Raw genomic sequence first — 14,783 nt, 5'->3', positions numbered from 1 at the left:
TATACACAACAAAATAAATGAGAACCCACTGCAACCCACATCCTCCTGAATCTGCTTAGTCTAGTCATCTCTTGGTCTCCCTCTACGATTTTTACCCTCTACGCTGCCCTCCAATACTAAATTGGTGATCCCTTGATGCCTCAGAACATGTCCTACCAACCGATCCCTTCTTCTGGTCAAGTTGTGCCACAGACTTCTCCCCAGTCCTATTCAAAACTTCCTCATTAGTTATGTGATCTACCCATCTAATCTTCAGCATTCTTTTGTAGCACCACATTTCAAAAGCTTCTATTCTCTTCTTGTCCAAACTATTTATCGTCCATGTTTCACTTCCATACATGGCTACACTCCATACAAATACTTTCAGAAATGACTTCCTGACACTTAAATCTAGACTCAATGTTAACAAATTTCTCTTCTTCAGAAACGCTTTCCTTGCCATTGCCAGTCTACATTTTATATCCTCCCTACTTCGACCATCATCAGTTATTTTGCTCCCCAAATAACAAAACTCCTTTACTACTTTAAGTGTCTCATTTCCTAATCTAATTCCCTCAGCATCACCCAATTTAATTCGACTACATTCCATTATCCTCGTTTTGCTTTTGTTGATGTTCATCTTATATCCTCCTTTCAAGACACTATCCATTCCGTTCAACTGCTCTTCCAAGTCCTTTGCTGTCTCTGACAGAATTACGATGTCATCGGCGAACCTCAAAGTTTTTATTTCTTTTCCATGGATTTTGATACCTACTCCGAAATTTTCTTTTGTTTCCTTTACTGCTTGCTCAATATACAGATTGAATAACATCGGGGAGAGGTTACAACCCTGTCTCACTCCCTTCCCAATCACTGCTTCTCTTTCATGTCCCTCGACTCTAATAACTGCCATCTGGTTTCAGTACAAATTGTAAATAGCCTTTCGCTCCCTGTATTTTACCCCTGCCACCTTCAGAATTTGAAAGAGAGTATTCCAGTCAACATTGCCAAAAGCTTTCTCTAAGTCTACAAATGCTAGAAACATAGGTTTGTCCTTCCTTAATCTAACATCTAAGATAAGTCGTAGGGTCAGTATTGCCTCATGTGTTCCAACATTTCTACGGAATCCAAACTGATCTTCCCCGAGGTCGGCTTCTACTAGTTTTTCCATTCGTCTGTAAAGAATTCGTGTTAGTATTTTGCAGCAGTGGCTTATTAAACTGATAGTTCGGTAATTTTCACATCTGTCAACACCTGGTTTCTTTGGGATTGGAATTATTATATTCTTCTTGAAGTCTGAGGGTATTTCGCCTGTCTCATACATCTTGCTCACCAGATGGTAGAGTTTTGTCAGGACTGGCTCTCCCTAGGGCGTCAGTAGTTCCAATGGAATGTTGTTTACTCCGGGGCCTTGTTTCGACTCAGGTCTTTCAGTGCTCTGTCAAACTCTATACGCAGTATCGTATCTCCCATTTCGTCTTCATCTACATCCTCTTCCATTTCCACAATATTGTACTCAAGTACATCACCCTTGTATAGACCCTGTATATACTCCTTCCACCTTTCTGCTTTCCCTTCTTTGCTTAGAACTGGGTTTCCATCTGAGCTCTTGATGTTCATACAAGTGGTTCTCTTATCTCCAAAGGTCTCTCTAATTTTTCTGTAGGCAGTATCTATCTTACCCCTAGTGGAGATAAGCCTCTACAGCCTTACATTTGTCCTCTAGCCATCCCTGCTTAGCCATTTTGCACTTCCTGTCAATTTCTTTTTTGAGACGTCTGTATTCCTTTTTACCTGCTTCATTTACTGAATTTTGATATTTTCTCCTTTCATCAATTAAATTCAATATTTGTACTGTTACCCAAGGACTTCTACTAGCCCTTCGTCTTTTTACCTACTTGATCCTCTGCTGCCTCCATTACTTCATCCCTCAAAGCTACCCATTCTTCTTCTACTGTATTTCTTTCCCCCATTCCTGTCAATTGCTCCCTTATGCTCTCCCTGAAACCCTGTACAACCTCTGGTTCTTTTAGTTTATCCATGTCCCATCTCCTTAAATTCCCACCTTTTTGCAGTTTCTTCAGTTTTAATCTACAGGTCATAACCAATAGATTGTGGTCAGAGTCCACATCTGCCCCTGGAAATGTCTTACAATTTAAAACCTGGTTCCTAAATCTCTGTCTTCGCATTATATAATCTATCTGATACCTTTTAGTATCTCCAGGCTTCTTCCATGTATACAGCCTTCTTTTATGATTCTTGAACCAAGTGTTATCTATGATTAAGTTGTGCTCTTTGCAAAATTCTATCAGGCGGCTTCCTCTTTCATTTCTTTGCCCCAGTCGATATTAACCTACTACGTTTCCTTCTCTTCCTTTTCCTACTGTCGAATTCCAGTCACCCATGACTATTAAATTTTCATCTCCCTTCACTGCCTGAATAATTTCTTTTATCTTATCATACATTTCATCAATTTCTTCATCATGTGCAGAGCTAGTTGGCATATAAACTTGTACTACTGTAGTTTGCGTGGGCTTCGTGTCTATCTTGGCCACAATAATGCGTTCACTATGCTGTTTGTAGTAGCTTACCCGCACTCCTATTTTTTTTATTCATTATTAAACCTACTCGTGCATTACCCCTATTTGATTGTGTATTTATAACCCTGTATTCACCTGACCAAACCTCTTGTTCCTCCTGCCACCGAACTTCACTAATTCCCACTATATCTAACTTTAACCTATCCATTTCCCTTTTTAAATTTTCTAACATACCTGCCCGATTAAAGGATCTGACATTCCACACTCCGATCCGTAGAATGCCAGTTTTCTTTCTCCTGATAACGACATCCTCTTGAGTAGTCCCCGCCTGGAGATCCAAATAGGGGACTATTTTACCTCCGGAATATTTTACCTAAGAGGACGCCATCATCATTTAATCATACAGTAAAGCTGCATGCTCTCGGGAAAAATTACGGCCGTAGTTTCCCCTTCAGCCGTTCGCAGTACCAGCACAGCAAGGCCGTTTTGGTTAATGTTACAAGGCCAGATCAGTCAGTCATCCAGACTGTTGCCTCTGCAACTACTGAAAAGGCTGCTGCCCCTCTTCAGGAACTACACGTTTGTCTGGCCTCTCAACAGATACCCCTCCGTTGTGGTTGCACCTATGGTACGGCTATCTGTATCGCTGAGGCGCGCAAGCCTCCCCACCAACGGCAAGGTCCAGGGTTCATGGGAGGAGCACTCACTACACTAAACATACACACTAGGCAGAGATCAGAACCAACCAACACACAGAAGAAACCCACAAAACCAGCATGGCAACACAGGCTACAGATCAGAATAGAAAAACTGAGAGGACACATTGGACAGCTAACACAATTTATAAGAAATGAAATATCAGACAAAAAACGAAAACGGTTAGGTAAAATCTCACAACAAGAAGCGATAGAGCAATTAGATGAAAAGAAGCAGAAATTACAAGCATTGGTCAAACGACTTATAAGATACAAAAAAAAGTGAAAATAGAAGGAAACAAAACTAAACATTCAACACAAACCAAGAGAAATTTTACCAGGCAATAGATAACACACAAATTAAAATAGACAATCCGCCAAACATAACAGACATGGAACACTTCTGGAGCAACATATGGTCAAACCCGGTACAACATAAGATATGCACGGTGGATACAAGCAGAAACATACACATACAACATGGTACCTCAAATGCCTGAGGTGATAATTTTGCAACATGAAGTCACCCGAGCAATTAATTCTATGCACAATTGGAAAACCCCTGGAAAAGATAAAACAGCAAATTTCTGGCTAAAGAAGTTAACCTCAACACATTCACATCTAACTAAATTATTTAACAAAGATAATGTGTCTTACCAAACAAAAGCGCTGGCAGGTCGATAGACACACAAACAAACACAAACATACACACAAAATTCAAGCTTTCGCAACCCATGGTTGCTTCGTCAGAAAGAGGGAAGGAGAGGGAAAGATGAAAGGATCTGGGTTTTAAGGGAGAGGGTAAGGAGTCATTCCAATCCCGGGAGCGGTAAGACTTACCTTAGGGGGAAAAAAGGACAGGTATACACTCGCACACACACACAAATCCATCCGCACATACACAGGCACAAGCAGACCTACTTGTCTGCTTGTGTCTGTGTATGTACAGATGGATATCTATTACTTTGCGTCGCAAGCAAGGAAGTCCTACAGGCTACTGTGTTAAGAGAATACATAACAGGACAGGGAACAGGGATATTTAATGTGAATAATACTTAATGCACACTTATTCTTTTATTATTACAATAATGGAAATTCCTGGCTGGAGCAATATGTAAAATAAGGCAAAGGCAACCAGTCACCTATAGCAGATCGATGTGTGGAGCACAGAAACATGTAACAGAAAAGAGCATTTGCAATAGCTTTTGTGACTAGTAGCTCTTTTTCTAGCAAAAGTATACACACTCTCACACACAACCACACAGACACCCAAAGGCACAATCTCGTGACTATGGAAAGACTCGTGCATGTATGGAAAGTACACATTTCTCTCACATTAAAAATAATATTAATCTGAATTTAAATTATATACCTTTCTGTAATAGTTTTATGGCAGGGGTTGGACAAATGTCGATCACAATCTGTTGGTAGGTCACAAGTGCTTATTTGGTAGATCAGGTGAGTACTGAGAGTACAAAAGAAAAATGGTTGAATAAGATTTTTTCATGGCACCGAAAATGCTTCCTTGTTCAACACAAGTTTGTTTTTTGCTAACATTTGCGTAAAATTGCTACTAACATCTGTTTTGAACCTCTAATCGTATGTTAATGATACCTAATCATGTCTGTCACATTAGTTCTGTCAGCCACCAACTGTGTGCCAATTGATGTTACATTATTTCATTTATCTTTGTGCATTATTGGTACATATGTGATGGGAGAAGTCTCTGATTTCCATGCATTATTGTGCAGTGCCAACTTCTACGATGTAATACTGTATGGAATGAATGCAGGTAGAGCCCTGTAAATAGTTTTTGTGTGCTGTCAGCACTGAGCATGCATACATGCTGACATACTTTGCAAAAATGTCATCACAGTTCGCCATGACAGCTTGTATGTTTGAAGTTTGTGGCTTGTCATCAGGGACATTTTGTGACAAATCTTCAAATGTGACCTTGTATCAGAAAAATAATATGTAGTACAAAAACTTCAGTCAAAATGAGTTTTGTATCAAAAAATGTAAAATTTATCATTCTCGTTCCAAATGGGTACATGATTTTTTTTTGTAACAGAAAAAAGTGGCACATGCATTTGTGTATTGTGTCAAGCTGTTTTTGAATTTGTGAAAAAGACAAATGTCAAGAGATATTTCAAAACCGTGCATCTAGGTGAAAATGCCAAGTTTCCTTTATACTTTGAACTGACGAAAGAAAAAATCAAGAAACATAAAAATCAATCAAGTTTTCAGCAGAATTTGGTCGCAAAACAAGTAGATAAGTGTTGCTGTCACTCTCGCTTCTTATCATGTTTTGCATGTATTGATAAAAGGGGGAAAACCCTTTGAAGGTGATGAATTCATAAACAAAGCATTTTGAGAATCTGCTGCTTAGTTGTTTCAGAATTTCAAAACCAAATCTGAAATAGTGGCTGCCATCAAATCCTTTCAACTTTTGTCAAGACTGGTCAAAGAAGAGCTTAAAGAATATACAACGATCAAGACACAGAGAAATAAATGACATTACCTGCTAGTGGGCATCGATGTAAATCAATGGGAAAAGTTTCATATGTGGGTCTCCTGCTTTCTAGGCAGATGTGCAGACCACTGCACCATCTGGACACAATGGTCGTCACAACTGCATGGACTATGCTAACACACCTCCCACCAGACCCAAATTCTCAACCTACCCACACACTACTGATGTAGTTCCCTGTGCCCACTATCCTCATTACTCATGACATTTCATTGACTCTGGTATGAGTTAAAGTGCAGTGTGCATCTGCACTGAAATGACCATTTGATTTTCCTGGTATCTGTTCTTTTGGATGACACACGACCTCGAAACAGATTCTGACCAAATCATCCTACCTGCAGACAAAGCTGTTATTAAATTGCAGTGACTATCTGGTTGGTTGATTTAAAGGAGGGGGGGGGGGGGGGGGGGGGACCGTACAGTGAGGTCATCAGTCTGACTATCTGGCAGAAGGCCTTGCCGATTATCTGATGCCTCTGTCCATAAATTCTACCAGAGTCATCCTATACCAGAAGCCCAATGTAACCTCCAACCCCCACTTAAAACCTTAGGCCCTTCCCAGAACCTCTCCCCTGAATCCATTTCCCTCCTCTCCCCTACAATACCTCACACATCCACCATCTATCTGTTTCACAAAATCCACCATCTCAACAATCCTGTAGCTGGTTGTTGCGCTCCCACTGAAAGAATTTCAGCTCTCATTGGCCAGCACCTCGAACCAGTTGCCTGTAATCTAGCCTCCCACATCAAAGATACCAACCACTTCCTTCATCGACTCTCCCCCATCCCCATCCCTTTACCTCCTGGATCACTACTCGTCACAATTGACACCATTTTCCTATACATCAACATCCCTCATGCGCTTAGTCTTGCCCCTATTGAACATCATTCCTCATATACCATACTAGCTTTAATGTAACTCACAACTACTTCTCCTTTTAAGGGAGGTATATAAACATTTCCCCCGCCCAACCATGGGCACACACATGACGAGCTCCTATGCCAACTTTTTCATAGACGATGTAATGGAGATCTTCACAGCCTCCCAAAACGTCAAACCCCTAGTCTGATTGAGATTCATTTAAGGTATCTTTAGATGTGGACACTCAGGACCAAGATACCCTATATTAATTCCTTCACACCCTTATCACCTTCTTCTCCCTTTCTCTTGTCCTGGTCCTCCCCAAGCCAGTGTGCCACCTTCCTGGATGTTGACCTCCTCCTCTCTTTCCTCAATAAATTGTCCAACCATTAACACTTCCTGCATTTTGACAGGTATCATCCCTTACACACCTATAAATCCCACCCATACATCCTGGCCACTTGGGGACAGCATATCTGCAAGGACATTCTACTCAAGATCCTTCCCATGCCTCCTAAAGTGGGGCTCCATTGCCAACACAACCTCCACAGTGTACTAGTTCATCCCCATGCATCTCCCAATGTCAATCCCTTCCCACAGGGATCATTTGCAGATGCAAGACCTGCCCAATTCCGGCACTTGCTTATTCCAGTCCTGACACAGTCTTTTGCTACCCCATCAGAGGCTGATTCTATACTGGAGATCTTCGCAAAAGTGATCAGCAACCATTGGGGCACCTTGGACACACCACAACATTGCCAACTTGCCCTGTCACAGAAAGGTACGGAGTGCCATAGTTATTCCACCGCTGGCCGCTATAAAAGTCGGGGCCAAAGCTTCACGAGTCAGTTCCTCCAGCTTCAAGAGCGTCTTCTAGCCTTCTGATGGGTGCTGCACACCCCAACGTGTTAGGATGCCCTCGAAGTACATCATAGGGACTGACACTGCTGTATTCAGCATTTGTCATTGTTTCCCATTGCCATCAAACTGTATCAAGGACAGACTCTTCTGACCCTATGGAGGGTTCATTCAAGACAGCTTCATCGAACTTAGAATATTTTCCATACAAGTGTATTTGTCTATGAAGATCCTAATTGTGTTACTTTGTCAGGCTCCGGAATTGCCATACTGTTAAGTCTTTATATTTGTTAGACACAGTGGTTGTGATTTTGTTATCAACAAAGCAGATGTTTGTTTCCTTAGTCTATCAACTTTTATAAACTTTGATTGCCATTTTCCCAGTGCTGGTGTGAGCCGCACATCAGTTGGGCCACATTTGAAAGCCACCATGTCATACACCAGCTCTGCTGCAATCATTGCACAGCTTTTTATATTGGTAAATAAAATAGAAAGAAACTTCCACTTGGGAAAATTTATTAAAAACAAAGATTCCAAGACTTACCAAGCGGGAAAGTGCCGGTAGACAGGCACAATAAATAAAACACACAAACACACACACAGAATTTCTAGCTTTTGCAACCGACGGTTGCTTCTTCAGGAAAGAGGGAAGGAGAGGGAAAGACGAAAGGATGTGGGTTTTAAGGGAGAGGGTAAGGAGTCATTCCAATCACGGGAGCGGAAAGACTTACCTTAGGGGGAAAAACGGCAGGTGTACACTCGCACACACACACACATCCATCTGCTCATAAACAGACACAAGCAGACATTTGTAAAGGCAAAGATGTCAGTCGAGGTGGAAGTACAGAGGCAAAGAAGTTGTTGAAAGACAGGTGAAGTATGGGCGGCGGCAAATTGAAATTAGCGGAGGTTGAGGCCTGGCGGATATCGAGAAGAGAGGATATACTGAAGGGCAAGTTCTCATCTTCGGAGTTCGGATAGGTTGGTGTTGGTGGGAAGTATCCAGATAACCCGGATGATGTAACACTGTGCCAAGATGTGCTGGCCATGCACCAAGGCATGTTTAGCCACAGGGTGATCCTCATTACCAACAAACACTGTCTACCTGTGTCCATTCATGCGAATGGACAGTTTGTTGCTGGTCATTCCCACATAGAAAGCGTCACAGCGTAGGCAGGTCAGTTGGTAAATCACGTGGGTGCTTTCACACGTGGCTCTGGTCGCATGGTTCCAGACTGTAGTGTCTAGAACCACTCGGCCACCCCGGCCGGCAATACATTCTCTGCTCCTGAAATTATCCTGGCCTCGACCTATGGTAACCTACTATCCCGATACCCTCCACTCAACAATTTCCATCCCCCATGTCCCATCACCTCTCTATTCTTGTCTCCTACCCTCTTTCTGTGGTTCCTTCTGTCAAAGCGCCTGCCCATCTTTCTCCTTCCCCCTCCTCCCCACATCCCTGCCCCACGGACTCTCGATGCTATGCCTGTTGGTAGTGTACTCCCTTCACGGTCTGCTAGACAGAATTCTGCTCTTCCTCGATGCGTACCCTGCTATCCCTTGCCCTTTCCTGCCCCATCCAGATTGGTGCTTGCATTCTGCCATTCCAGTCGGAGTTGGTGTTACTCCCAAATGCCTTGCTTTGCAAGTTCCCATCTTTGAGTACAACTCATCTTTGCATCAATTGCTCCTTAAATTCCAGACTGTTCACTACTTAACTGTTACCCACCTAGCCCTTGACCAATTCATTGCCTCCATCAACTCTGCCATTCCCAACAGCTGTTGCCTCTATATAAAATCTTCCACCTTTCAATTCCTAACTGTATTAACCCATCAGTCTAATTCTCAATGAAGCCAGCCATAAACTGAACAAAATGCCCGACGCCACCTAAAGAATCTGTCCAACCCATTGGTCACATCCGTCTGAAGTGCTGTCACTATCATCCTCTCTTATAATTATCATCCACCACCAGCACCATCCTCACTGCCAACACCACTAATTCCCAACACCTCACAGCCTAAGCCCCCACTCAGTCTTCAACTTCACATGCAGGTTGTTCTTGAATCCTGAGACATCTGTTTGTTCCAAATGCCTAATCTTCTGTTTTGAGCACAAATTCAGTCACACTGTCCTAGTCAAAGATCTCCTCTCATTCACTTTAACTTCAATTGGAAATACTATTTCACCACACAATCACAGCTCGGAACCAACAGAGTGAACATCAAACCCTGCCTAGAACACTTCCAACCCAAATATCAAAAGTATCATCCTCTTCCCTAAAAACATCTGCAGAAATCCTCACTTCCAGCATTGCCTCTGAATCCTTTCTGAAAAAGTCACTGAAACTCGTACCTTACTCAAGCTGAGCTGCAGTAACCTGAAAGAAGATCACTCCATCATCCTTCCTGTGGACAAAGGCTCTGAACCTTCAAAAAGTCACAGAAACTGCTGTGGGAACCAGGATATAACCCTTGTCCTACGCCAACCTTTTCATAGGCTGCATGCGAGAGGCAGTCCTCAAGACCCAGAAGCTGGACCCTGTGGCTTGGCACATGTCAGTGAATGACATCTTTGTGATCTGGACTGATGGTTAACAATTCTTTCACTTCCTGCAACAGCTTAACTCCTTTTTCAGCTCATATTCACCTGGTCCCTTTCAAAATCCAAAGCCATCTTCCTCAATGTTGGCCTCTGCCTCAATGCAGTTCACATCCAAACCACTGTCGATATAAAACCAACCGACAAGCAACAGTACCTACATTTTGATAGCTGACTCCATGTCGACATGTCAAATGCTCCTTTTCATACAGACTAGGCATCCACAACAAACACCTGTATCATCCAAGCCTTTATTGCCTCAATATAGTACTTCACCCAGGTTATTACTTCCACACTTGCAGCTCTCAAATGAGATCCTTTCTCCCTGATATCCTCCCTGCCTCTGTAATATCCATGTCAGACCATCTGTTATTCAAAGACCATTATCCCTAACCCAGGGTTCCTATCCTCTGAAGTTGATCCCACCATAAAATCTGCTCCATGCACTCTCATCCACTACCAACTACTCCAACCCCACCACAATTAAATCTTGCAGTATCAAAGACAGAGTAACACATGAAACTACAGTTTGTTTACCTACAAATGTTTGTGTGCTGTCCAGTAGTTTATACAAGAATTGATCACCACTATACTTCCTGATTGTATAAATGGCTGTTAGCAGAATTGTCTGCACTGGAGATGTGCTGTACCCAGTTGCTGAATATGCTTTACAGCATGTGACACAAGGGATCCTTCCTGTAACACACAGGCTTTTAGAACCTTCACCGAATTTTCCTTTCCCCGAACTCCAGAGAGGGGAACTTGCTGTGCAACACATCTTCAATTCCAGACATCCTCTTGGGTTTAACCTCCTTTCACATACAGTCCCCCGTCTTTTTTCATTATTGTTGTATTTATTTACTAGCTAATTGCTCACTGCTTCACTCCCATATGCATTGTTCCTTCATATAAATCTGATTCCCCACTGTTTTACACCATGTGACCACAGAGAGAATGTTAATTTTATCTGTGGTATTCAGCCATGTGGCATGATGTTTGGTCCCAAATCACGTAGGCAAAGTTATTGGCTCACTGCAGTGCTGATTGCCACACTGATCAGCACAAACAAGAGACAAATTGCACTTCATACTTTCAAAGTATTCCAGGGCAACTAAATACATGAAAGAAATAGCAACAGGTCATTGCAAAATTCACATGTAACACCTTCTTATCCTCGTCCTTGTTTCTAGGGGTAGTTTATTCCCGCACCACATGTATACAAATAATGAGGTGTGTATATACCAAATTTGGTATAAGTTGCTCCAGGTGTCCCTGAGTTTTGCTTGTATGTCACACATTTTCAACCTTGCTCTCAGAAAACTATCAATTTGCTACTAATATTGGATATTCTCAAATAATTTAACATTTCATAGCAGCCTCTAGGATTGGTGGGGATATATTTCCCCCACAGTATTGTTGTATACATAATGAGTCCTATATGAGTACATATAAAATTTGGTTAAAACTGCTCTGGGCAGTCATAACTTGTGCTTTTATGCCACCCCCCTTTTCACCTCAACCCCAATGGCAGGCAGGTGGTTCTTACCCCCATAGTGCTTGTTTCCAGACAGTCAGTGATATTTAGACCAAGTTGTTTGATTATTTTCTTTAATGCTTTTTACTTTTTCATCTTTGTACTCGTCTTCATGTCCTCCAAATACCACCACCCCTACTACAAAAAGCCTCACTTTCTGTTTTTTTTCCCTCCATCTCCCTTTCCTCCTAGTTCTTAATTGAATTACATATTTTATTTCTCTTCCTAATATTCCATATTTACTTCACACTCATTTTTTGTCACTCAGCTGAAGTTTGCACAATGCTCACTAATATTTCAATGTATTAACTTTTCCACCCCCCCCCCCTGCTCTCTCTCTCTCTCTCTCTCTCTCTCTCTCTCTCTCTGTGTGTGTGTGTGTGTGTGTGTGTGTGTGTGTGTGTGTGTGTGTGTGTGTGTCACTGATGCCTCCACCTTCATTTGTATCTCCCCTCCTCCTCTTCACAACAGGTGTGTGTCTACTTTCTTGGGGCCAGAGTGTTCTATTCTCCCTTTTTAACCTTCTTCAATGTTTTCCCCTTTCCTCCCTGAGGAAGAAGCTAACAGTTCCAAGGCTAGGATTGTTCCTTGTACTTTTATATGTATCTGTAGTAAGAATTTCACCCACTGAACTTAAGTACTGACCAGCAGTTACATCTTGTAATTTTATAGTTTAAGTAAATGTCACAGGTGAAAGAATTTTTATCTACAAAATAATTCTAAAAATTTACAAAGAGACAGAATGGCTTGTTGGTACTAATCTTGAGGCAAAATTCCCATACTGGTGATACACATATAAAATGTAAAACACTAATCCTAGCTTTCAAAACTATCAGTTCCTTCCACAGGAAGGCAAGAGCACAGCTAAGGGAAGATTAGAAAGTATCAGCAGGTCACTCAGTCATCAGGATGAGCTAGACACGCTTGTTATGAGGATGAGGGAAATGAAGATCACTTCATATTTCTTTACTCTCATCCTCACAACAGGTGGGTCCTAGTCATCCTGGGTCTGAGTTACCTGCCACTCCTTCTAACCACCCCAATGCCTATCCTTCTTACCTTCCTAAGGAAAGAACTAATGGCACTGAAAGAATCCGCATGTTGCAAGGGTGATAATGCTGCACACTAAAAATTGATAAAAACATTATCTATCTGACTGAAATAAGTGCTACTTGTCCAGTTCACATTCTGCCTGGATTGGTTCTGACACAAAAACAAAATTTTCCAATAGAAGTTGTTTTTTAATCAGTATTATTGAAATCCAGAAATAAATGAAAAATTATAATTTTAAATGTGGTAAGTTCTTTGTATATGGATCCACTGTTTATAATTGAACTGTGTTTGCTAAAACAGAATGGTCTAACAAGTAAAAACAACTATTTTCCAATTTAAATTAAAAACTGACAAACTATTATGCTGATGCATATTATTTGCATGCATGATGTTTGTGAAGTGTTTCTGGTGTTAAAATTTTAATGAGATGAATGTTAATTAATAAATTAAAGTTTAATGTCACTATATTAAATAATTTACTTGCATCTGCACACATGTACCAAGGTAGTTTGACATGCTGCCTCTTTAGGATAATATGATAGGTTTAAAATTTGTTCTTACTGAAATGGTGCAATATAAGGTATGCAAATAAACTATACTAGATGATCTTAATGAAGTAACCAGCTGCAAAGTTTTATATTCTAAAATTTTTAGTGTACTTCCTGTCAGATATGTGCTTGATCTAGTGTTTCATGGATTATTTTTCTCAACTTGTTTACAGTTTTAATCGGTCAGGAAGTTTTGAAATTGTGCATGTTCTACTGCAGAGTTAAAGGTTCATTTTGGAAATATTAGTCTATCTTGATATGTACACTAAACAGAGACCTGGAACTGTGTACTGATTTTGCTGAGATATCCAGATGTGCTTGGTTAATTACTATCTCTGTTGCAAAATGTCTCAGAAAATTGTGAACAGAATTATGCTGTCTTCAAAACTGTATGTTATGTACGAAGGGTGTTCAATAATTACTGCAACACATTCATTTTCTTGTTCAGTTTCAGTTGAAAAAATGTAGAATCTATTGTGGGACATAATGAAATATTCCTGCTCCAGCCTCTGTAGTTTCATGAGGTACCAATGCTATACATAGCCTTCAAAATGGCATCTGTAATGGAGGTACATTCCAAGCAAAGAGCTGTCATTGAGTTTCTTTTGATGGAAAACCAGAGCTTTCCAGATATTCTAAGGCACTTGCAGAATTTTGGTCATCATTGGAACAAGGATGCTGCAAACCTGTCCAATTTCCTGCATGCCGGCTAACTGCACACAGCTGTGACTCGTGCAATGTTGGAATGTGTGGTCACTCTCATTCGAGGTGATCGATGGATCACAATCAACACCTTGCTGCAACTGGGTGTCCCTATTGGTAGTGCTGACACACTTGTCCACCAGTTTGGGTACTCAAAGGTTTGTGTTCGCTATGTTCCTCACCACCTAACAGAAAACCACAAAGACCAACAAAGGACCATTGGTGTGGAGTTGCTTGTACGTTATGAGGCTGATTGCGACAATTTTTTCTCAGACGTATTCATGGGTGATGAAACTCAGGTTCATCACTTTGAACCAGAAGCAAAACAGCAGTCTGTGGAGTGGCACCACACCACTTCTCCTCTGAAGAAAAAGTTCAGAGCCACGCATCCTCATCCAGTAAAACCGTGGCTACGATCTTCTGTGTCTCTGAAGTGATTGTGCTGTTTGATGTCCTCCCTCAAGGTGCAACGACCAACTCTTGAAGTGTATTGTGGTTCCCTTAGGAAACTGAAGAAATTACTTCAATGTGTTTGACACTTCAAAAATTGAAATGAGCTTCTCCTTCTCCGTGACACCATGAAATTGCAAGGTCTCGTGTAAGTTTGCACACCCAAGTAGAGTTCATACAACTTCATTGGCCAGTTCTTTCTCATGCACTCCACAGCACGGACATTGCACTTTCCAACTTCCATCTGGCCCAGTGAAGGATGCTCTGTGCAGGAAACAGTACATTAATGACGTGAGGGCAATGATGCAGCAAGACATTGTCTCCTACTTCAACCAGTAGAGTGGTACCCCGCAGGCATAAAGGCCCTCGCAATAAGGTTACGCAAGGCCATCACATTGAACAGAGATTATTTTGATACATAGGGTTTTGT

At 41.4% G+C, this 14,783-nt stretch overlaps 1 protein-coding gene across 1 annotated transcript in view; it reads left to right on the top strand.

Moving 5' to 3' along the window:
* Nucleotides 1-14,783, top strand: part of LOC126354389 (general transcription and DNA repair factor IIH helicase subunit XPB) — an 83,467-nt gene that overhangs the window by 38,869 nt on the left and 29,815 nt on the right. The gene's annotated exons all lie outside the window — the stretch shown is intronic.

The sequence above is a fragment of the Schistocerca gregaria genome, chromosome 3, assembly GCF_023897955.1.
Source record: "Schistocerca gregaria isolate iqSchGreg1 chromosome 3, iqSchGreg1.2, whole genome shotgun sequence".
Lineage (NCBI taxonomy): Eukaryota > Metazoa > Arthropoda > Insecta > Orthoptera > Acrididae > Schistocerca > Schistocerca gregaria.
This window is presented reverse-complemented; position numbering and strand designations above follow the sequence as displayed.